Source organism: Peromyscus maniculatus, chromosome 16, assembly GCF_049852395.1.
Source record: "Peromyscus maniculatus bairdii isolate BWxNUB_F1_BW_parent chromosome 16, HU_Pman_BW_mat_3.1, whole genome shotgun sequence".
Taxonomy (NCBI): domain Eukaryota; kingdom Metazoa; phylum Chordata; class Mammalia; order Rodentia; family Cricetidae; genus Peromyscus; species Peromyscus maniculatus.
The window spans coordinates 37,861,443-37,886,854 of NC_134867.1; the positions used below are offsets into that span (position 1 = coordinate 37,861,443).

General features: G+C 43.1%; 1 long non-coding RNA gene across 1 annotated transcript in view; it reads left to right on the forward strand.

Annotated features, from left to right (window-relative positions):
* Window positions 1–1,940: 1,940 nt before the first annotated feature.
* The window catches only part of LOC143268969 (uncharacterized), a 33,437-nt gene continuing 9,965 nt past the window's right edge, over window positions 1,941–25,412 (forward strand). Inside the window, exon 1 of the long non-coding RNA XR_013045222.1 lies at window positions 1,941–2,035. This is a non-coding gene — a long non-coding RNA (uncharacterized LOC143268969). The remainder of the gene's footprint in view (window positions 2,036–25,412) is intronic.

Sequence of the window (25,412 nt, forward strand, 5' to 3'; positions counted from 1 at the left end):
CTCAGTCTTCCCAAAAGCCTCTGAGGTGGGCCTATACCAAGAGACAAGCCAACTTCTAGTGACAGAGCAAGAAGAAAGTACTATGTGGCACCTCATTAAACCATCCTGCCATGCACTGAGGGTGGGGAACTACAGGACCACAAACATAAGCTGCTTTGAGAATAATCAGTGCAATCAAGAAGCCAGTGGGACAGAAAGTTGATGCTGTAAAGGGACTGCAGTCATGTCTGCCCTTCCCCACAGCCAACACCTGTAGTAGCCACTAGAAAAAAATAACTGTGATGTGGCTCTTGAGACCAGCACTAATTTGAAGCACCAGAGTCTCAATAAGCTCCCGTCGGGCACTCACACTCCACACTCTGTATCACTCAAAATTCTTTTCTTGTCCTTAACCTCAGCTGGGGACAATTCCAGTTCCAGATGTGATGGCTGCACTCGCAGCTGTTCCAGACCTCCAGACCAACCAGGGGGCCTATCCTCGTAAGGATCCTACATTTCCTATTCCCACTTCAGGGTGTACCTGCTTCCTCATCCTGTTAGTGCTCATCTTTTGTGATATTGACATACTATTCCAGTTGTGTGCAATCTCATCACACCCCACAGGACCAGAATTCTTCTCTTAGCTGCAAACAGGTCCAATTTCCTAATGAAAGAGTCTTCCAAGCAAACCTCTCCTTTTCCCTACCCATCTGTTATTGAGTTTCTCATGGCCTTTTACACCTTGTGACGCTGGATTCTTGACTGGATTCTCAGAGGATGGCTTGTCCTTGCATATAGTGACACTCAATTCCAGAGACCCAAAACTTTAGCCTGTAGCAGAGTCCCCCGGAAGATCTGTGAAAACAGAATCCTGTGTCCCCATGCCGAGTCCCCTCCTGTCAAGTTTCTGGCCTTCAGTGCTGCCATGGGGTTGGGGGACCTGAAGGATTTCCATGTCATTTTCCTCTCTTCTGCCTCTTCTGTTCTTGCTTGCATCCTATAGTCCTAAGGATGTTAGGCAAGCACTCCATCACTGAGCTCTATCCTCAGGCCAAATACGCATGTCTGACATGTTCATGGGTAATTCTGGTGATCACAGCAAGTCCACTGTGGTGGCTTGAAAGGAAATGGCCCCCACAGGGAGTGGCACTATTAGGAGGTGTGGCCTTATTGGAATAGGTGTGGTCTTGAAGGAATTGTGTCACTGTGGGGGTGGGCTTTGAGGTCTCCTATGCTCAATCTATGCTCAGTGTGGGGGACAGTTCACTTCCTGTTGCCTGGGGATCAAGATGAAGAACTCTCAGCTCCTTCTCCAGTACCATGTCTGCCTGCGTGCCACCCAGCATGACAATAATGGACTAAACCTCTAAACTGTCAACCAGCCCCAATTAAATATTTCCCTTTATAAGAGTTGCCTTGGGTATGGTGTCTCTTCACAGCAGTAGACACCTTAACTAAGATACTCACTAACTAACTATGCATATATATTTCCATCCAGAAACTCAGCATGCACATCTTCACTAGGAAATAGGGCTGATTCATGGTCTCAGGGCCTTTGTATTTCCCAAATTCTGTCTCAGTGTATGAGGTCATAGCTGGCCCAATAAAAGTTGTTTTTATGTGATAGTTATTTGAATTTATACGTGCCTTCCATACCCCAAACAATTTGTAAACACAGGTGCATAATTACATTTTTGTAGAATAATTCCTCTTCCAAACAAGAACCAAGAATTCCTAACACTCATCATTGTGAAGACTCGCCATGGTGATCATGGCAGGGAAGGAACAGCATCATTGCCGCCTGAGCCTCCCTCCTGATTGCCCATAGGTGTCCCTAGAGCCTGGTAGGCGAGTCCACATTCCTACTGGGTCAACTGGAAGACACTTCAATGAAAGCAGTGTTTACAAAGTGTGGGTAGATTTTAAAGACATCACAATGGGTGGCATAAGATTCTAGGCCTGGAAAGAGGGGCCGTCCCTACTGGAGACCAACAAGGGTGTTTGAAGGAGGCTGTCATGAGCTCCCATGTGAGAAGTGGCGAGCTATGGCTACCAGGTGGGGGAAAACTGTGTGTGTGTGTGTGTGTGTGTGTGAAATCAGGATCTCGCTTCTCCCTCTTCCTCTTGTCCCTCCATGGGTACAGTCCCTAGGAAGCCACGTAGCAGTAATGCCCACATTTCATATTAATTACTTTCCCAGAGTGTAGTTCAGGCAGCTCTGTGTTGGAGGCCAGAGCTGTGCAGTGCAGCATAGACTTCCCTATCTGTTGTCCCAGGAAATTATTATTCTCCTATTGCAGGCTATGAGATTTTAACAGAGTCTCCACTCTGTTGACAAATTATTGGATAGCAATGGGTCTCCCAGTTTAGACCAAAGGGAGGGAAGCTCCCTGAAGGGCTTGGAAGCCCACTGGGTGGCTTCTGTTTACCTACCCTGCCAGTGTCCATCATCTCAGAGGAAAGCTTGATACCTGTGCTTGTGCGGAGCTTACACAGGGTGGAGGAGCCGTGAGATACTGAGCTTCCTTGAAAAGAGCTTTCTTTCCGATGCTTAGCACTCGCCAGCACAGCCATGAAGGGGAGGCATCTATATCCCCCAGAATCTTCAAGAAATACTAGATCAACTTAGCATGCAGTACACCTCATTTCTTTCTGGTAGATTATTCTCCCATCTTCACTGCTCAGTCTAGGTATGTCTGTCTGGCCATCAGCAGCAACAGTCAATTGTTATTTAGCAAAGGCCTTCATGGGTCCAGCTTGTAGGCAGGCCTTGCCAGTTACAGCACAGATGACAAGACTTAGGAAACACATGACCTAAATTATATCCTGAGATGTTGCAGTTGCTTGTTAGTTTCTCAGTCTTGGATGGAAGATGTCATCTTTTTTTTTTTTTTCTGAAATGAAGAGATAGAGAATTGAACAATCTTGTAAGCTGACCATTTTTGTCAGTTACTTTTTGTTGGTTTGGAGGCAACATCGAGCACTGACTTGCTAAACATGATGCACACACTTTCAAAAAAAAAAGTACTTCGGCAGAAGTTCTGCCACATGCTACTGAGCAGGGTGTCTGCCATCTGCCTGTGACTTTGGTGCCACAGCTAAAACTCAGCAAGTGGAGACAAACTGGAAAAGATAGACCTTCCCCCTCTCAGTGGGGGAAGGGGAGGGATCTAGAGCAGATTCTGATGTCGTTGGAGGCAGGCAGGGGAGAGGCACGTGAAGAGGGGTGGGAGGGTGGAGAGCAGGATTGAGGATCACAGACCTGGGGGAGGTTCGGGGTGCTGGGGAAGAAGCTCTTAGCGAATTGTAGGGCAGCTTAGCTTTAAAGGGAGTTGCTTCATTGCTATTTAGCAGGGTGGGCCAAAACGTCCCGATCTTTAGAGTTTCTTTTAAAAAGCAAGAATTTGAAACTGACAGTTTTCTCTGCCCTCCTGTCTTGTCTTCTCTATCTCTCCTTCATCATCATCATCATCATCATCATCATCATCTTCACCTTCTTTTTGGAGACAGGGTCTCATGTAGCCCGGGTGTCCTCAAAAACCAGGCAAAACAAGGAATAATCGAAGCCTGACTAAACAGCTTTGCTGTGTATCTGAGGGTGGTGTTGAACTTCAGGTCCTCCAGATCCAACCTCTTGAGCAGCGGGATTATCAGTCTGTGCCTCCGTACTCAGTTATGCTTTGCTGGGGGTCAAATCCAGGGTTTCCTGTGCACTAAGCAAACCCTCCACCAACTGAACTATATTCCCATCCCTAGCTCCTCATTTCTCAAGGACACATTAAAAACGAAAACTCCGTGCACTAAGTAAGGTGCATTAAAATAGCAATTGACAAGCCGGGCGGTGGTGGCGCACGCCTTTAATCCCAGCACTCGGGAGGCAGAGCCAGGCGGATCTCTGTGAGTTCGAGGCCAGCCTGGGCTACCAAGTGAGTTCCAGGAAAGGCGCAAAGCTACACAGAGAAACCCTGTCTCGAAAAAACCAAAAAAAAAAAAAAAAAAATAGCAATTGACAAACAAACAGTAAATACAATCTCATTCTTAAGAGTCAGAGATCTCAGCCTGGTCTACAAAGTGAGTTCTAGGACACCCAGGGCTGTAGAGAGAAATCCTGTCTAGAAAAAATAAAATTGAAAAAGAAGAAAAGAGTCAGAGACCTAAGCATGGAAACCCATCACTCAATAAGATACTCATTGTATGAAACTGTCTTTAGTGCTAAAGTGCAAACTTTTCCTCCCAGGCCTAAGGACAAATGGCTGGAGGTCACAAGCACCACTCTCCACAAGCTAACTTTTCTCAGAGATACTTCTTTAGACTCAAACTTCACTTTTTTCTCCTTTGTACTTAGAATTATAAAGAACACAGATAATATTTACACATTTTTTTAAATCTATTTTCAAAATTCAGAGTGAAAGTAAGGAAAAAAAAATACCTGCCTCTAATTTGCTGAAGCTTTGGGGGGCGGGGTGATCTCTTTTTCATCAGCCCTTGCACAAGCCTTTTTATTAATAATTTATCACAATGTTCTATAGCAGAGATAAAGCAGCCGCCTACATGATCATTTTGTGTTCATAATGTGGGTTCTGTCGTGCCTTTAATTTCCCTGCACCTGCTGGCACCTGCTCCCTCCCCTCTTTCGAAGGTTTGTGTTTTTCTGTTCTGGTGCCTGCACAGCTTTTAGCTTCACGTGGCATGCTGCCTGGGTAGGCTGCTCTTGGTTTGGCAGAGAAGATGGGTACCACCCTCCATGACCTCGTTTCCACCCATCCTTCATTTTCAACTTTCTTTTCACAAAATCTTGCACGTGTCTGGGTTGGGGGTGATTCCTGGGCCACAACTGAATTAGGAACCTTGGTGATCATATTGGCTCAGCCTCTGGTTGAGTTGCATTAAGGCTGTGTTCTGGGGTAGAGGGTCCTATGTAACTCAGTGGCAGATTTCCTCTTCTCGTCTTAAGGGGGGAAGCAGATGATTCTTCACCAGACAGATGCATCTATGGGATGTCCTCCAAGTTAGCCATTCACTATTCAAAAGCCAGAGAACATACTGGATATAGGATGTAGGAAGTCCGTGTTACTCCCATGTCTATCCCGATGAGGGATGCTGTCTACTTCTGTCCTGTACAGAAAGAACACAACCTGAGCTTATTGCTCTACCTCTTTGGGGAGGACTTTTCCCTGAGTGAGCTAAGAGAAGCTGATTCTCTTAGAAATGGCCTATATGGTGCAGTTGGGTGGCATGTTGTTAAGGGAACCTGGATAAGTAGGGATTGTTTTCATCTTGAAAACACAGATCTGGGAAGAGAAGATTTAGGGCCTAGTTGTTCAGGAGGGACCTGGAGTTGGCATCCAAACCTTTCATCAGAACTACCTGCCATCAGAAGGAAACATAAAAGTGAGTTTAAAAGATTCTCTCTTGCCTGCTTTTCTTTCCTCTTCATCTTTTATTTTGGCTCTATATTATAAAAAGTTTCTACTGCAGTCAGTCTTTGGGCAAACCAAGGACCATAGCAAAATTGGCTTTTCTTAAGGCTTTTCTCAAATTGCAGACCCTGGAAAAAGGGGAAGAGTGGAAGAGTTAGGAATGCTGGATGCCTGGGGGATCTTCTGCAGAAGAGAGATTTAGAAAAGAAAAAACAATCACAGAAGCAGAAACAAATGAAAAAAAATTCATATTGCCCCTAAGGTCCAGCTTTCCCCTGGGCATTGCCATTTATTTTCAGTATAAACAGTTGGAAAATAGATTTTTTTTCCTCACATGATCTTTCCTTAGCACTTACTTGATATCAGTTACATAACACTTAGTCTCTGGTATTACTAGGTAAAAAGGGAAGAATTGAGATACAAGGAGCCAATTGTGATGGTGCATGCCTTTAATCCCAGTACACTTAAGAGGCAGAGGCAGGTGGATCTCTGTGAGTGCGAGGCCAGCCTGGTCTACAAAGAGAGTTCCAGGATAACCAGAGCTGTTACTCAGAGAAACCATGTCTCGAAAAACTAAAAACCAAAACCAAACCAAAACAACAACAACGAAAGAGAAAGAAAGAGAGAGGGAGAGAGAGAGAGAGAGAAGGAAAGAAAGAAAGAAAGAAAGGAAGGAAGGAAGGAAGGAAGGAAGGAAGGAAGGAAGGAAGGAAGGAAGGAAGGAAGGAAGGAAGAAAGAAAGGAAAAAAAATAGAGATAGAACCAGGATTGGAACAGCAGAATTTGGGCAGTAGATAAACTGAAGATCATAAAGGTAGAGGTGTGTCTCTGGAAACGTCTATCCTGCTGTATTCCACTCTGTGGGGCTGTCCATGGAGAAGTAGTTGTATAGGACAGAGAAGTGGTCTAACCTGGGCAATAAAGGCAGCTGAAGCCATAGGTCAGTCTTCCCTTTACAGCAGAGAGATTTTAACAGTGTTTTCCACAGAAACTACCACCACGGGAATGAGTCAGACTCAATCCCTGCCTGCTATTTCCTGCCTGCCCTTGGGCAACTTCACCTCTGCCTCATTAGCCTCAGGTATAAAATGTGACCATGGACTCCAGGCATCCCAGTATGTAGTTCTGAGGTTTAGCCTGTTTATAGCGCTTAGGGCAATGTCTGATCAATGCTGTTAGATTGTACATCTATGTCCGCAATTATTTCACTCACATTGTATATGGATATACATGTATGTATACATAAAATGAGTGTGTGGTCAATTTGAACTGTTCAGAAAATACGACAGAAGGATATGAATTTCTCGAAAATGAATGTGGAAAAAAAAATGCCATATAGCAAGGAATCCGGGGCTGCTTCCATTTGCCATGTGTGTGGATCGATGATGACTTCAGTGTTCCTTTTTACCTTTGAATGATATGTCATTGTGGTGGTTTTGTACCAGGACAAGCAGGCCACCTCCTGAGGTCTTCTCAAGGGCTGACTGCTAAGGCTGCACCTTAGGCTAGGGATTCAGAAAAAACACCCAAGTACACAACCTGCCCCCTCACCGGGGGTGTTCTCGCTCTCTCCAGGGTCTCTATTTGCTTTGGTGTCACCAAGGCGAAGTCCTGAGTCAGCCTGGATGGAATTCTGACGGGAACCTCGCTTAGGCTAATTGGGTAGTGTTCTGACTTGGAAAACACATTGTTCACCATTCTGTGTTTGTTTCCAGAGGAGTCCCAGGAAGGGACTAAGACTCATAAATATGACTAGTTATCTGTTTGTGATTCATGTGGCAAAACTAGGAAGCGAAGAGCTGAAGTCAGGCTAGCCTCTTGAGGTCTCAGGATCCTGGTTGCCCCCAGCATGTAGGAAATGTCTTCCTGTTGACTCACAGCTTTGTGCAACTTTTATGGGCTCTTGTGGCTGTTTTACCGAGGCGCCTCCCACCTCTGCTCCATGCCAGGGCTGGCCATTCACCCTGTTTTCAGCTCCGTTTATCAACCTATAACTAATGAGTGTAAATATTGACTTATGGTTGTGTTGGTATGGTGAGATTTCAGCCATGTAAAATGATACACTTGAAAAGCATGCAGAAGATATTGCCGTGTTCCAGGACTTGGACAAGACCAGTGTTCGGGGGGAAGGGAACGGTGTGGACAAACAGCCCAGACTAAGTGCACCTGCTACCTGAACCAGCTGCTCCATTCAGAGATGTGTTTTTAAAGGCTGAGTCTAAGTGGCTTAAGTGTCCATTGATCCATCCGGACATCCAGGGAAATGGCTGTGGGACCTGGTTTTGGAATGCCTCAGATTCTGCTGTGGCCAGTTGTGTATCACTGATGGATTGGGCTGACCTCTGACTCCTGTGCCTCAGTGTCCTCACCTGAGGGAGGGTGGCGATACCTATTTGGAAGGGTTGTCAAGACCAAATGCCATACGCGAGGAACTTCTGTGGTGCTTGGCTGAGGAGCATGGCAGTATGCACAGATAGCTCTCAGAATGAATGAATGAATGAGTGAATGAGTGAATGAATGAATGCCACTTTCGCCACTTCAGGTGATGCGCAGCATTTAACCTAATAGGGCAGAGTTGGAGGCAAGTTTTCTGACTGATCTTCCTGTCTTTCCAGAGGAAGATAAAGTTGCTTTGTTTCAATCTTCTCAATCCTCTGGAGACTGGGAGTTTTCAGTTTCTGTTGTCATTTTTATTTTCAGAAGTTCACAGCCTCATGCACTGAAGGAAAAAAACCTCATTTTATCAACAAGTTTCTCAAAAGTTTGCTTGCCTGAAGTCTTTTTGAAATTAAAAGTAATTATTTTCTTTCCCCCAGTAGAAACAGTGGTGCACACGGTGGAGTCCCCCCCAGGCTGAGCCCAGTGACAGAGCCGAATTGAGTTCGCATTTAGTAGCCACTGTCTGAGGCCCCGCCAGTGAGTTATTCCACTCTTCCATCGCTGCAGACACCTGCTCCAGCCTCAGAGCACCTCCCATTTCTTATGCTTAGAGATCTGTAGCTCTCTTCGCTTTGGGGGAATGATCAGAGATGACTCTGATGTAGGATTCCCGATACCATTTCCCCTTGAACCTTCCCTTCTGCCATGAAGGCGCTCCCTCCCGCCCCCTCCATCATCCTGCCTCACATAGGGCACACAGGTGCCTGGAAAAGCTTTCTCTGCCTCTACCTCCTTTAACTTCTGCAGGACGAAAGAAGTGTAGGCCCTTCCTCCGGGTTCCATCGCATCAGATACCCCTTTCCTTTGCATTCGTCACATTGATTTGGACCAACTGGAAGGCAGCCCAATATCTCTCCTGTAGCTAGAGACTTGGGTTGGGATTTTCCTGGGTATAGAATTTTGTTCTCACTTTGTAGGGTAGAACTTGCCTCTGTCTACCTCTTCCTTTACATACATACTGATTTGTCTTAGTATACCACGGCCTAGGGTGAGTAAGTATAAACAATTACAACGTGATAACAATAATAGATTTTTTTCTTTGGTGTTTATTTTGGTTCTTTGAGGCAAGATTTCAGCGTACAGCCCAGGCTGCTCTTACATTGGAGATCCCCCTGCCTCCTGAGTGCTGGGAATTATAGGCATGTGCTACCCACATCCAGCTAATAATGAACATTTCGAAGTTGCTCGAGACTATCAATTTTCTAAATTGATCCTCTCTCCCTTCCTCTTCCCTCATCCCCTCGTGGAATGAATTTCTTCAGCAAACTGAGAGTGGGAAACATCGGACAAATGATTAAACTGAGGCATAGAGTAGCTAGCAATTCACCCCAGGGCACAGCCTGTAAGTAGACTGAAGGTTAATCTCAGCAGGGTCACGTTGCGAAGTCTTGTAGCGTATGACTGAGTGAGTACTTAGAGATGTCAGCTACACTCTCAAGGAAAAAACAAAGGCATTGCACAACTACTCCTATTTTATGGAAGGAGGTGGAGCAATGACTATGGAGACAGAGAATTGCTTCCTAACACGGAGATACAGCCCTCCGAAAGTGGCACCAGGTCCTTTTTCCCAATTAAAAAGTATCAGCGACGTGGACCTGCATTCCATGGCTATGATGGGCTCTTGAAGCACCAGGGCTCTGTGCCAGTCTTTGGCTAAGGTCAGTGGGTAGGGTGTTGCCCTTGGAGAAGGTCTAGAGATGCTTGCTAACCTGCTGCCTCTGGTCCAGCTGGTTGGTGATGCCATCCAGCCCTGGGGCCAGCAAGGCCTCTGGTTAGCTTCCTCTACTAGTCTCGTCTGTCCTCTGCTCCCCGCACAATCTGCTTCTCTCTGTTTTTCATGCCAGGCTGACGTATTGCTTGAGAAAGCCAGAAGGTAACTAGTGATCATGGTATTCCAAATAGGTCACTCCTCCCCATTCTTACCCGCCTCGTCTCCCCGTTTCCTTCCTTATCTGTCACACTGGACTGTCTTTTCCATGAGACTGGGAGCTCCTGGGCGCAGCATGGTGCACCCTTTCCATGGTGTGCCCTGTGCACCAAGGGAGCATCAATTTTAGGCACTCTGTATAAGCTTGTGCTTGGCAAATGAATGGTTTAGTGATTTGGCCCTGGAAAATCTTTCTCAATCTTCACAGACTTTCCCCCTCTCCCTTTGCCCTTCTCCCCTCCCCATCACCCCTTCCCACTCTCCCTTCCTTCTTATATAAAGTATAAAGCATAAGTCAACTCTCCTCCATCGCTGAGAACTGGATGATCAGCTCATTCATGGTTACGAAATAAAAAGTGATGGGTCTTTTAGTTGAACAGGCTTGGATTCAAATCCTTCCTAGCCATGGTTTAATGCCTCTAGTCCTTTGTTCTCCTATCCATGAAATAGGTATAACATGTCTCTCGGGGGTTGATAGGGATTTCAGTGACAATTCAAGTTGAATAGCTTGTATCCAAAAATCATTGGGACCAGAAATGTTTCATACTTATTTGCATGTGCTATGAAATGTCTTGGCAATAGGACATACCTCTAAACATGAAATTCACATGTGTTTCATATATACCGTCTACACATAGCCTGAAGGTCCTATTAAGTACAGTGTGCCTGTGTTTAGATTGCAACCTGTCACATGAAGTCATGTGCGGAATGTTCTACTTGCAGAGTCATAGCAGGGCTCAAAAACTTCTAGCTTCTGGCACATTTGGATGAAGAAAGTTCAGCCCGCATCTGTGTTGTATCCTCATGATGCTGTGTACGGCAGGGCTAATAGGTTACAGCTGCTCTTCTGATCTGCCTGTCACTGGCTGCTTCTAATGAGTTTCCGCTGGCCTTCAAGCCTCTCATTTTCTGGAATTTTCTTCTAATCCATAGTAGGACAAAGGGCCAGACGTGTCCCAAGGAAAAATTTACTCCTCGAGAAGATACTTGGCCCCCTTTCAAAGTCAAACCCTGCTCCTATTAGTACAGTTGCCCAGACACCTCAGTGTGTCTCCCTTGGAGTCCGCAAATAGCTTGGATCTAAAGACGGTGTGTGGGGTTTTGCCTTCGCATTACTTACATCACATGTCATTTCAATGTGGGTGTGTCGAGGGATGCTCTTGTTGACAGTTTTTAAATGCATTTGTGCTGCTCTGATACTGCAAGTCCTGATGGGCAGGGGTCCTTGTGGCCCTCAGCGTACCTCACATGGTATTTGGTCAGTGGGGTAGGAGAGGTGATTGACAGATGTCTTGTGATGATGATACTCCTAGATCCTTTAGGTGCTTTCAAGCTATGTGGTCCTTAAAACAGAAGGGTCCAGAGGAGGAGAAAACAGTATAACACAGATATAAATTTCTCCCATATTATAACAATGGAAAAGAGATCCAAGGATTCAACCAGGGAAAATCAAAGCAGTTGATTAGCCAGAAGGAGGTGATAATATAACTTTGCTCTTGATTAACAGAATGGGATTGCTAGGGCTGGGGAGACAGTTCAGTGGTGAAGAGCACATAGTCCTCCTGTGGAGGACCTAAGTTCAGTTCCCAGCACCCATGTCAGGTAGCTCAGTCATCTGCATCTCTAGTTCCTGGGGTCCAACGCCCTCTTCTGGCCTCTGTGGGCATTGCACAACCCATGCACAGGACAAACATATATACATAATTAAAAATAATAAAAATAAAATCTCTCTTAAAATGGAAATTTTAAAACAGCATGAAACTAATATGTTTTTAAGCTCTGATTTTATTTGTTAGAACAATGGCTAATAAATCTGTTCTATAATGTCAATAAAAGCAGAGAGTAATTTTTTTTTTCAGGAAAAATGTATTTTTTTTTGTCCTTACCTTCTACCTCCTTATTCTACTCCGTATTTGTTAGTATTGGTTGAAGAAAAACCACATATCTTTACCTATGATTTTGACCTCCTTTCTCATTTATGCTTGGAATTCAATGCAGTTCCATCCCAAGGCAATTCAGCCTCCAAGTGCTATAAACACAACACAGAAACACAAGTAACTTTGGCTAAACACTTCTTCATCATGACCTCAATTTCTTACCAGATTCAAACTCCCTCCACTGACGTGGCGAAAGTTCTCAGCAACGGAGGCTTCACATTCCATTCCAGAATGAATGAGACAGAATGTTTGCTTTTATTGGAGAAAAAAAAAAGTATCCAACAAATTAGTCATATCTCTGACCAGATGGACAAAATGTTCCATGGTCTATAAATTAGATTATGACACTTATGGGCTAGCACCTCTTCTGTGAGGTGAGTCACTTGATGAGGCATTTGCCCAGCTGTCTTTGTCAAACTCAGGAAACTAAGATGGAGTGGGGCTGGTATTTTTCTGTGGATCTATCGATTCTGGTGTTGGGAAGGCACAGGAAGGGGGGCCTGAGAAAAAGTGATTAAAGTTTACTGCGGAGACCAAGGAATATCCTGCAGGGGTGATGCTGGTGAGCGGGAGAAGGGGAAGAAACCAGGCTGGCTTGCACACCCAGTTCCTGTATTGATAGTTCTTCTGACTGGATTGTATAAGTAAAAGGTGATGCAAAATGGATGTGCAAAGTTGCGAAAGGTTGATAACCGACATTTAATATCCCCCAGGGAAATAGTTTCAGAAGACAATTTTCATGGTAGGGAATGGCCATTTTTATTAAACTACAAAGTAGAACTTACGAAAAAATAAAAGACCTTGATAATTATTATAGACAATAGCTGTTTATTTGCTTGGAGACCCCAGCAAGTGAGTTTGTGAATACGTAAGTGTGGGAAGGGATTCCTAAGAAGCAGAAAGGACATACTGATGGCTGGGCAGACAGCTGGAGTGTGCTGAGAGACACTGTTTACTGGACACTGTGCCCTCACGGGGACGCAGACAGTTCCCCCTTCATACTGTGCGACACTCTCATGAGCCTCTTTGGCAGCTGGAGTCAATTCATTGATTCCCATCATTTGTCCTTTCATTTTAAAGTCTACCATGTGAAAGGCACAACTCTGTCCCTTTCTGCTTCCAAGATTTGTTCAGTTCAGTGCCGGAGAGTGACTAATTCAGTCTGGGGTGGGGGAGGGAGAAGAGATGTGTATAAATTGGTAAGAATTCCATGATAATAAATACATAAATATGTAAAAGACTGGAGAGTCAGTGAGGGGTGCTCCCTGTCCTTAAACAAAGGTAGTCTTGTTTGCCATTTGACTAACAGGATCTTGAAGTTGGGGTGAAAAAATGCATTAATGGTTAGTACTTTAATTAATTGTGTGTGTGTGTGTGTGTGTGTGTGTGTGTGTGTGTGTGTGTGTATGAGTGTGAAGGCACATGTGTGTAGAGATCAGACAACAATTTACAGTAGTCTGTTTTGTCCTTCTACCAAGTTGGTTCCAGGGATTGAACTCGGGTCATCAGACTTGGTGGCAAGCTCCTTTGCCCACTGAGCCATCTTGCTGGTCCTAATGGTTAGCATATTCTTTAGAGAGAGAGAGAGAAAGAGAGAGAGAGAGAGAGAGAGAGTTCTCATACACACACTTTAAGAATTCTCCAGATGATTCATTTACCATTGCTCTGATAGTAAAGAATAATGGGGCTTGATGTGGCTCCTCATTAATGTCTTAGATGCAATAATCCTTTTCATCCCTACAATTAATTGCATATGTTTCAGGGCTCATCAAGGTGTCCTTTCATGGCTTTAGGAGTCTTGGCATTATCAATAAAAAAAAGTAAATGGCAAAATTATTTTTGGAGTATTAGCTATATACAGACTTCCAGGGTCAAAATTAATAAATTCAATTAAATTTTTTTTCTTTAAATATATACTATTTGGTAAAAAAAAGTTATGTTCCTCTGGATGTCTGGCTTTTAAAATGACATCATTAAGTCATCGAATACTTAGTGGTTACTACATACCAACGTGTTTCTGACCTTTCTCTATAAGGCCCTTGCTTCAAAGCAGTTGATAATCTAACACAGGAACTAGATGATGTTGTTACTCTATAACAATACTTTCTGAATCACCGGAACAATTTTAGATGATGCTATGAAGAGGCATAAAGATGAAGACAAGAAAACAGGCAAAGGTGACATGATGGGAGAGATCAAAATGGTGTACTCATCCTGGATGATTCCGTCACCACCACATTAATGTCAGCCTGCCCCGAGTCTCTTCCCCAGTCATTTGATGAATATGCCCTTCTACCCTGCTGCTATCCTCTCTCTTACTCACGTTGTTTACTGCTGCTACTCTTCCCAACCATCTTTAGGTCCTAAAAATGATAGGCAAAGGCAGAGAACTCAGGAAAAAAAAAGTAGGAGAAGCTAATCTCTTTGTTCAGCTTTCCTCTGTTCAGTCCCTGGAGGCGAACGTCATCTCATGGACGGAATATAGAATATGAAGTCAGAGAACTTGGCAATGAATCTCTTCTTTTCTATGGATTTTCTTTGACTCTGGATGACTCATGGTTTTCCTGTCTCCACATAAGGCCGAATGATTGCCCTGGCAGATGCTCTTGTGAGATGTTAACTGAGGAGCAGGAGGCACCTGCTGGGTATTCACCTCACCTCAGGAAGCCAGGCTCCCTGCAGTCTGTCCAATAACAGCCAAAGTGCAAAGCCAGCCCGTTCGCTCAGATGCTGGCACAGATGATGTTATAAGAAGCAGTGAAGTCCTAGAGATGAAACGAAGATTCTTTTTGAGCAGTGGAATAGCTCAGAGTAAAATTAATTATTTAGGAGTTTGTGCTATAGTGGAAGAAAAGATGTAAAGAGAATAATCAACGTGTTGAAAACATGTTGACTCACTAGGATCTGGAGCATCCTTGAGTCAGATTTCTCAAGATTTCTCCTTTCCTCTCCCACATCCTAAGGACCATCATACCCCTTTGGTTCTTCTTGTTGAGGGCCTGTCTTCTATCTCCATGGCTCGGTCAGGCATCATCTTACTTGGCCTCATGGTACAAATTGTGTCTGCCTCATCCTGAAAGCATCCACTCACCCACAAAACATTTATTAAGGGCCTAATGGACCAGGTGCTGCTATGTTCATAAGAGTAAGGGGCCTTCAAGGCGTTCGCATGTCAAAAGAGGTGGATAGCACATGCCGGTTAAACTGTGTTGTGATTCAAGTTACAGGGGTACATGGGAAATTTCAGGTATGGGGAGGAAGGTCACCTAACCTGGTCAAGCAATGGGTGTGTCTGGATTTGCCCATAATCTTCCTGTTTCGATAGGTGACTGATACGTAAAGGGAGGGAGGGAGGGAGAGGGAGGGAGGGAGAAAAGGAGGAAGGGTGGGTGGGCTTATTTGGCTTTATAGTTCAAGAGCATGCGTATAGTTCAAGAGCAAGGAGGGCATGCAGGCATGAGTGGAAAGCTGGATTGTCACGTGGCATCGGCAATCAAGAAACAAAGTGTGATGAATTCTCATTTTCAGCTCACTTTCTCCTTTTTATTCAGCCTGGGTCCCCAGCCACTGGAACGGTGCCATTCACACCCAGGATGATTCCTCCTACCTCAGTTAACCTAATCTGGAACATTCCTTACAGATACACCCAGAGGCTCTTTTCCATGGTGATTCTAAATCATGTCACTTTGACAACCGAGGTTAACCACGGAAAGGGAAGTGGTCTCTAAAGGGTCTGGGGAGACTGGAGCCTAAGGTGAGGTGCCACTGAGACAAGGACTGAGCAATCACGGGATGCCAGGTCAGGGGCACTCTTGAGTCCCACGCTGTGCTCTATTTCTGACCAACAGAAATAGAATGCAAACTACAGCTGGAATTTTGAATTTACTAGTGGCTTCTTTGATGGGGCGAAAACATGGGGCTCACTTGTAATTCCAGCACCCTGACGTCTGAGGCAGAAGGATTTCAAATTTGAGACCAGACTACCTAGTGACTCTGTCTCAAAAAGACAAAATTAATAACAACAACAAGGAAAGAAAGAAAGATGAAAGAGTAAAGGGAAACAGGTAAAATTAATACTCCCTTCAGTTACACTGGTACGTCCCAAATAACTTCAGTTTAACATGTATTCAGTATAAAATTATGATGTTGGGCTCCGTCATCTTTTTTTGTTCTGTCTTTGGAATACAGTGTGCTTGATGCTTAGAACATGTCTCCATTCAGACCAGCCACATTTCAAGTGCTTGATGGCCTGTGCAAGAATGCTAATTCTAGGAACTGCCCAGTGGAAATGCCTAGGAGATCTGCCTAGTTCGAAACCCTCCTGCAGAGTGATAAAAGGCATTGATTGCTATACTAGCTTTCCAGAAAAGGGAGGGATGCATGGCCCTTATTTCAAACCATGTCACTGCAGAATCTTTTGTGCTGGGTGAGATTAAGCCCATGAGCCTGGCTGGTGCGCCTCCCACCCACCCCCCACTGTAACTCAGTTTCATACGGTGGCCAGTCACTGTGGCCCTTTCCAGGCTCAGGGGTCAGATTGCCCGTTCTAGTTGGAGAAAAAGAAAAGTAGGGCGTGTGAGGAAGCAGGTGTCAGGGAGGGGCTGGGCAGCCTTGCAGTTCTCAGTTGTAATTGATAAGTCTTCACTTTGTAAGCGTGTGAACGGGGATTTTACCTGGACTAGCCCAACTTGTAGATTGGAGGGGAACGTTTGCTCAGTAATTTAACTTTTTAATCAATATTTAATTCCTCGTTGGTTTAAGAATTTGTAACATTTAATTAGAAAGGTTTATGTGGGACATGCTTTATATAAACCTGCATAATTTGACCATTTCCAGTTTTTTGGTTTTTTTTTTTTTTAATTTAGGGGGGCTCTGAGGGGACTTCCTATTTTTCTTCCTTTTGTATCTCCTCTGTTCTACTGTTACATTCTCTATGTCTATCATAATCTCAGTTTTTGATTATTGTAAAGGAAAGTGTAGTTATAATCAAAGTGTGATTTCTTTAAGATAAAATGTTTATTTTTTTGATAAAAATATAAGCAACCAAGAGAGTTAAATTTTATCTACACTCTAAGATGTACTTTTGCGTTTATTTAAAATAATCTATCAAAATTAAAGGCAAACTACAAGTTGTAACTGAAATACAGTGAAAATTTAAATCACAATTGCTCAGGCAAAGCAAAATTTCTGTCTTGGCAACTTTAGTGAAACCATATTAAATGTTAATAAAATGTCTATTTTCAATTGTAATTTTAATATCTGCCTTGTTTTGTTGATATTAAAAATGATTATGTTCAGATCTTGATCATCTAAAAATTTAAGAATAGCATGCAACCATGGAAAATACTGTTGTATGTCACAATTTCCTCTGGACCCACAAAGCTTCCTCCTAGTGTGTGGGCCAGGGGCACATAAGACCCATATATTCTATGTTGGAATAGGGTAATCTTTCCACATTGACAGCTTCTACATCTTAGGATGCAGCCAAGTACAGATGGCAAGAACAGTAATTTCATTCTGTTCAACATGAACATGTTTTCTTAAACAATACAATATAATTATTTGCGTAGCATTCATATAGTAGTACGTAAGTGCTCTAGAGAGAATATAAAGTACCACAGAGGATGTGTATGAGTCATATATGAATACCATACCACTTGGTATAAGGGCCTTGCGAAGGACCAGATTTTCATATCTGAAGAAGGTTGTGGGACCACCTTCCCATAGTACTGAGGGATGACTGTATGTAAAAGCTGTAAGCTGGATGTGGTGGTACATGCCTTTAATCTCAATCTCTGTAAGTTCAAGGCTGGCCTGGTCTACATAGTGATTTCCAGGTCAATCAGAGCTACATAGTGAGAGCCTGTCTCACAACAAAAAACAAACAAACAAAATCTGTACATTATATTAACAATCCATAAAGTAAATGAGTTTTATTATCTCATCTCGAGGAATATACCTTCCGGTGGTACTGGGGATCAAACTCAGGGCACTGTGAGTACTTAGTAAATACTTTATGATTGAACTACATGTCAGTGTTGGGATGCTGCAATGTAGCTTCTTGAAGACTTGGACGGTCAGGTTCACATTTATAACTTATAAATTACAATGAACATGGCTCCAGCCCAGACCTTGGCCCACTTCCCTTGCCTCCTGTAACTCCATCCCATCATTTGGAATCTTGCATATTTGCATGTGGACATTCTTAGTCAACCTGTCCAAGCTATGCCTATATATCCAACACATGGCTATTCTGGGCCACCCTGTAGGCTAAAGGATGTGCATGGTGGTGCCATAGGCTATGTTGAGGAGGAGTGAGTGATGGGAGAAATGAGCACAGGACCAAGGGCTATTTGGATGTGGACATCAGGGTTGAGGGGCGGGGCTATGACCCCCTGTACTCTGAAGCCTGTGAGGGAGGACAAGATGATGGCAAATAGGGAGCAGAGTAGACCTTGTTTTGGCAGGAGACCAGGTGCTGCTGGGAATTCACTGTGAAGCAGGAAGTAGAACCATTGGGGGCCAATGGGTATTATGATGACAGGAAAACCCTTTCATTCCCAGTCTGCTACAGCCGAAAAGTACACACGAGGCTGCTGAAACAACAAGGGTGTATTCCTTCCTTGCTCCTAGAAGAGCATCAACTGGGTTGGTGTCTCCTGAGACTTCTCTCCTTGGCTTATGAATGGCTGTCCTCCCCCTAGACCTCCATATGGTCTTCCCACTATGTGACCATGCCGAGATGTCTTTCTTAACAGATACCATTTTTGGATAAGGGTCTCCCCTAATGAACTCACTTTAATTTCATCACCTCTGTAATGACCATTACCCTTAACTTAAATTTTTTCAAATACAGTCTTACACCAAGGTATTGATGGTTAAAACTTCAGTGTGTTAATTTTATAAGGATACCACACAGGCCACAGAGCAAGCTTATTGATTTATCTGCTTTCACACAACACTGATATTTCTCTATAGTGTAAAGATGCAGACTTACTCTTGCTTGCAAAATGAGACAACTTGTGGCCTTTCTACCCATTACTAACCATTCAGAGAATTGCCTTTTGCTCAGGGGACCTAACAGAAGAGATTCGGAAATGTGTTTTCCTGGGACTTGAACATCAGTTAGGAGAGTGGATGATGGTTGGTGTCATGGTTGACTATTCCACCACTGAATGCCAGATCCTGAATGACATGAAAATCCAGGTGCCCTTCCAAAGATGTTTGTGTGTATGTGTTTGTAACGTATAGTTCCCACTGTAGCATATCAACAACGAGAAAGAAGATGAAACCACAGGAATTACTAATTATTGCAAGGAATGATAAGGGTTCTGTTATGGCTATGAAGGCAGGAGTAGAGGAGTAGAGAGAAGCTGACATTCTGGAAAATGTTTACACAGTCAAAACATATGGGGCTCATAATGGTGCGGAAAAGCAAGGAGGCAAGAGTGATTCCTTGGGGCTTATCTTAGGTGATCAGATGAAAAGTAGTATCTTACATATGACCATATGTATACTTGTTTGCATAGATACATGTATTCTTGGCTAGATTCCAAATATGAGAGAGAAGAGTATGGGTACAGTAAACATTAAGCAAAGAGAACAAGAGAGGATAAATATAAGGGAATAAAGAAGACTGAATGCAGGTGATGGACATAGTTATGCAAAAGGATAACAAGCTAAGTATTTTTTCTAGTTCTAACTTGGTCATTTTGTTTTCTTTTGTTTTTTGACACAGGGTTTTTCTGTGTAGCTTTTTTGGTTGGAGGATAAGTGCATAAAGTACATTCATTACCGAAAGTATAACATTTAGTGCGATATTCCACAACTTCAGTTCCTAATGTCTGTTCTAGCTGTATAGAAATTTGTTGAGTTGTGTACACTTTGGGTCTGGTCAATTTCGTGCGTGATGTTTTTATTTATTTACAATTTTTTTTAAAATGATAAAGTTCATAAAATTAAAAAAAAAATCAAAAGAAAAGAAATTCCATATAAGGGAGACAATCTAGCTTAACCCTTGAGGGGAGAAACGGAGCTACCATACTTACCGTTATGGATTTGATGTGAGGTGTCTCATAGGCTCGTGTGTTTGGACACTAGTTCTCAGCTCGTGTGCTGGTTGGGGAGGTTAGGAGGTGTGGCCTTGCTGGAGGAAGTCAGTTACTGGGAGTAAGGCTGGAAGCTTTAAAGAGGACCCCATTCCCTGTTGGCTCTCGGCTTCCTGATTGCATATGCAATGTGACTAGCATCGTCAATTCTCCTGTTGCCATGCTTTCCACACCATGATGGACTGTATCGCCTAGAATCGTAAGCCAAACCAAGCCCCTGTAATGAGAGCCTCAGTGATCTTTCTCTATATCAATTTATTGAGGGGTTCAATGGGGAAAACAGACTCACTGATACAAAATGAAGTGAGGCTGTTGCCTCTTCATCTCCTAGGGAAAGATGGGGAAAGCTCCAGACCAGGTTACCAAAACACCGTGGGTTTCCTGCTCGTGACCCCCTCCCCTTCCCATTTTAAGAGGTCATGTAGACAGGCAAGAAGCACCTATCAGGCCAGATAGCCTAAGTTCATGGGCGGGGCAAATTCCCATTCCAAGCCCCCTTTCCCTTAAGTTGCTTTTTAACCACAGCAACAAGGAAAGTTCACCAATCACAATTCCTCACACTCATATTCCTATCATATACAGCTTGGTTAATTAGGTCAGCCAGCAGAACGTATGTACTGTGATAGTGATTGACATGCATTGTGAGCATAAGTCATTCGACATATCAATTATCAGAATTTGTTAGTGAGAGCAAAATCCTAACAATAGGTGGAAGAAGAGGAGGAGGAGGGAGAGGAGGAAGAAGGAGGAGGAGGAGGAGGAGAAGGAAGAGAAGGAGGAGAAGAAGGAGAGGAAGAAGAAGAAGAAGAAGAAGAAGAAGAAGAAGAAGAAGAAGAAGAAGAAGAAGAAGAAGAAGAAGAAAGAGAGAGAGAGAGAGAGAGAGAGAGAAAGAAAGAAAGAAAGAAAGAAAGAAAGAAAGAAAGAAAGAAAGAAAGAAAGAAAGAAGACATGAGGATAACATTTGAAAGAGTTGTGCAAACACAAAACAAAAACAAACAAAAAACCAAACCAAACCACTACAACAACAACAACAAAAACCGAAGCACATCTCTCTGGGAGATCTGGGACCTCCAGAGCCACTAAGTTCCCTGACTCATTTCTAATACACTTGCTTATCACTCAACGCTGAATGACAGGCACCAAGGCTAATTGTAGTAAACTCAAGTATGAACTCCAGGGAAGTTCAATGTATTTTTCTCTTCTTAAAAACACAGTCACACCTAGGAAACCTAACAGGTAGGGTAGTCAAAAATGAGAAACAATACTTCCATCTGTCAGTACACGTACAAGAGGTGAATGGCTATGTTTTCTATATGGATGGCTGTTCACTTGTAAATGTACTTAATGCCATTGCAAACGGTTCCAATCATGAATTTTATGCAATATATACACACATGTTTTATGTATGTATATAACACACCATCCAAAATCATAATAATGAAATAATTTGTCGAGGTTTTGAACACAATCCACAGATTTTTTCCCCTTCAGCTATGGCTAATACATTCCAAAGAGATTAGAACAAGCAAACAAATAAAGAAACAAACAACAAAAACAAGACAAATAGATGTGAACTCATACTCCAGTTACTGGTTAGGAAACCCAGACTTTATCCCAGAATATAACAGTTTTCAGCTGCATGAATACTCAATAACCTTTAAAATAAGGTTTTTGGGCCATTATCCCATTCTTGTTATAAAAAAATCAGTCTACACACACAGTTAAAGACAGTTTCTTTGGGCCCTTTCTGCTTGCTAGATTCTTAGGAAGTGCCCTACTTTTAAATTAAAAAAAAAAAAAAGTCAAAAGTCCCTACAAGATGTCTTAATAGGAAAAATATGTCTTAGAATTCAAATGGAGCAAAATCCCCAATTTCTCTTTAAGTTTGCCAGTTTTTTCCCTTCAAGCATCAAATCCAATTTTTCAGTTTTATTTTTATTTTTATTTTTAAAATGAACTATTCTAGAGAACCTTTAAACTTACAGAGAAGTAAGAACAATAGAAGTCCCCATGGATCACATGTCCAGGTTTTCCTCTTGTTCCTAGCATGTTACACTGATCACAGTGTTAACACACGTCTAGCCTGTATCCAGATGCATGTGGATTTTAACTTATTGTCCCTTTTCTATTCCAGGGTCTTCTTCAGGATGCTCCTTTACATTTAGTGATCTTGTCTCCTTTGGCTCCCTTAGACTGGGATCGTTTCTCAGACTTTGCTCTTTATTGGTTGTTAGTTTTTGGCAACTTTGACACTTAAAAAAAAAACACCAGTCAAGTATATTGTAGAGAGTTCCTCGGGGGCACTCAGGGAGGAGCGGGGAGCGATTCTTGAGTAGTGCTTTTCTTCTGGTTATTTTGGGGTTATGGGTTTGGGAGACAGAGAGCAGGGTGCAGAGTCATCACCATAGCAACTTCCTTGTTATCAGTATGACCCAGCTGGGGTGCTGATCCTCCGTCTCCTGGATGAGGTAGAGTTTGCCTATATGTATTTTTTTTTTGCATCTATATTAAGCCAAACATGACTGATGTCTGCATCAATTTGCCTGCTCTCTCTACCGTAAAGTTACTCTTTTCCCCGCCCCTTTCATACTATACTCTGGAAACAAGTCCCTACGTGCTATGCTTTTTGAAAGGAGTTTCCCTATGGCTCCTTGAGCAGAGTGTAGAACTTTACAGCACACAATTTTTGTAAATCTTAATGTACACAGATTTTGGGGGGGGTGTCACTAATTTGGGCATCTCAGGATGGAGCCTAGGCTATGAAATATGCTCTAAATGCATTATAAAATTTTATGGAAAAAGGTAGGGGGAAAGTCAATAACCTAATAACCATGGATATGTGTGTAAAATAAAAGATTAAAAGGACAAGGAAGTACTGTACCCCTGTGGATGTAATTAGATCCCTTAGGAGTGCAGCTTGATTTTGAGGCCATTGTACACATATATTGGACGGATAAGTAATCAAACAGCTGGGGGATATTTAAAGCCACTTTTCACTACTGGCGTGGAAGGTTATAGACCACACAAAGGCAAACACTAGATCAATACTGGTGGTACTAGGTTAGAGGTGGAGACAGCACGATGTAGTCGTGGTTGGTTTAAAACAGACAAAAACAAAACACATGTGGCAGTATTAGTGAATAAGTGTATGCAATTCTTAGATGTATTTCCTTGATTTCTGATATCATTGCCCAGTAAGAAGAACCGACACTAGTTAGAGAAATGGTCAGTTTTAGGACTGAGGCCAGAAATGCACAGGATGATTCTGTAGCATCTTACAGGATGTAGAGGTACTCCCGGCAACTGCCAACCAAAGAACAATGTCCTGACCCTGATGTGAAGATGTCAAAGGGACCCAGGAGGGAACTGAAAATGCTTTCCAAAGCAGGAACTGAGACAACCTGACAAAGGAAACAAGTGATGCTCTATTGGATTATAAGGAAAAATTGATATCCACGTGCTCACACTGGCAGACCTAAGCGATGAGTGACAGGATGATGTGGGAGAGGGTATATGACCCTCTGAACAGGACATCCCACACAGGTTCTGTATTTTTTTTTTTTAACACATCATTGTCATTTCAGTATCATAGAAAATTACACGAAATCATTGAAGAGGGTCACAAGGCTAATGGCCATCCTCTGATTGGAGTGAGCAAACGAAGAGTCATACAAAATCATTAGCAAAGGCAGATTTTCACACGCTTCACCTTTAAGTTTCCTTGGCGATGAACGTTGTCTAGCAACAGCTAGATTTTCCTTCTTAGATCTGAAGAGAAGGGCTCCATTGAGCCTCCTTAAGTGTCTGTGTGTGTGTGTGTGTGTGTGTGTGTGTGTGTGTGTGTGTGTGTGTGTTTTTACCAGGGTGGGGGCAAGGATTTAATCTTTTATGCACACCTTCAAGGAGAAGAAGAAATGGAGATCATTTCTTTTTATTTGTAACTACAACAAGATCTCGGTGTTTACTCATCCCTGAGTACCACCACAAAGAGGGATGCTGTCCTCTTCCCAGCAAGCCTATGCCGATTGCTCAGAGTGTGGGGCCTGGCAGTGACTCAGCAGCCAGTCTTCTGCAGACACACCCCTGAAATGCACATTCAGAGAGGGGCTGGCCTTATGACTAAACATGGGGCCTTTTACAGTAAGTTCCACATTGCTCAGAGGTAGGTGCCAACCATGGCCTCATTTAAAAAGCAGCACAGGCTTGGTTGGCTATGACAACCTGGAAAAACTATGCTTTATCTTTTGCTTGGGCAAGTTCTGAGAGCACAAAGATGTTTGAAAGACAGCAATTCATTCTTCCACCCAGCCGTTCTTCCCTTGGTGCTCAGTGACAGTGTCAGCATCCTGCTCTGGTCCACCTAAGTAGCTCTGGGCACTAATTCTCCTTGGAACTCCCCTTGAATGAGCTTCCAACCAATACGTCTTTGCAAGGAGGCTCCGTCCCTCCCTCCTCAAATAACAATCTTGCCTTTGAAATATCTCTTATCCTTCTGTTGCAGGGGTGACATTTGTTAGTTGTAAAACATGGGCCTGAAAGAGAAGCAATTCCCTAGAAACTCAAATTACAAATAATGAATACAAAGCAATCCATCCTCACCATCCAAGCTAGATAGAGCTTAATATCAATAATAACATAATCATTACATAGTACCTGTAGGATTGAATATATGTAAAACAGATGGCAGCTAGATTAAATATTTCTTCTCTGTATCTTCCTCTTTCTCTTTAATCAAATATTTTATATATAAAATACTGTATTTGAAAGGGTCAATGTGACAACATTTATGATGAATTTAATGAAATTAAAGACCCCATGTGTTAGCATTTAAGGCTTTAATACCTGTTGCTAACCAACATTGTACGCTGACTCCCAATCATAAAACTATTGCTAAGTGGTGCAGGCTTTTAAGCACTCTCTGGAGTTTAGATACATTCTTGCTTTCTGTAATGGAGATATGTCCTTCTCCACGGTTGTATAAACACCCAAAGAAAGGACCGAGTCACTATGAGATTGTGAGTTTCTTTAAGCCACTTAAACTCCTTGAGGTCAGTACATTCGGTAGTCTTGGGTGGTTGCACTTGCTGGGAAGGAAGTCCATGTCCTTGTACTGTTTACGAAGAACCTCTGCAGTTGGGAAGAAGGAGGAGGCTGGGGCAATGACTGCCATTTCGCCCTCTTAGCATCCCTCCCATCTCTCGAGGGATACTGTCCAACACACTGTTTTATTTACATCAGCAGAAAAGGCACACACTTAGCTATGAATGGAGTGACTTCGGAACCCATGGTACAACTGGCATTTACTGATGATATATGCCAGACCCTGTGTCCCCTCTACGTTCCACAGTGCTGCGGGTGGCGTGAACACTGGGAATCTTCTGCCTTGTGGGTCTTTCTCTGTGCGTGTTACTGCCCCGTGGCTTTGCTTTTCTCCTATAGACACATGCATGGTGTTTGTCAGGGGTAATAACACCTCATCATGACTGCGTATTCCAGAATGAGGGGAATATGTCGAGGAAAATTTCCTTCCTTATAATGGTTTCTACTATATGAAGTACCTTATAATTTGAGTACCTGGATTGTAAAAGCAGGGATGGAGAGA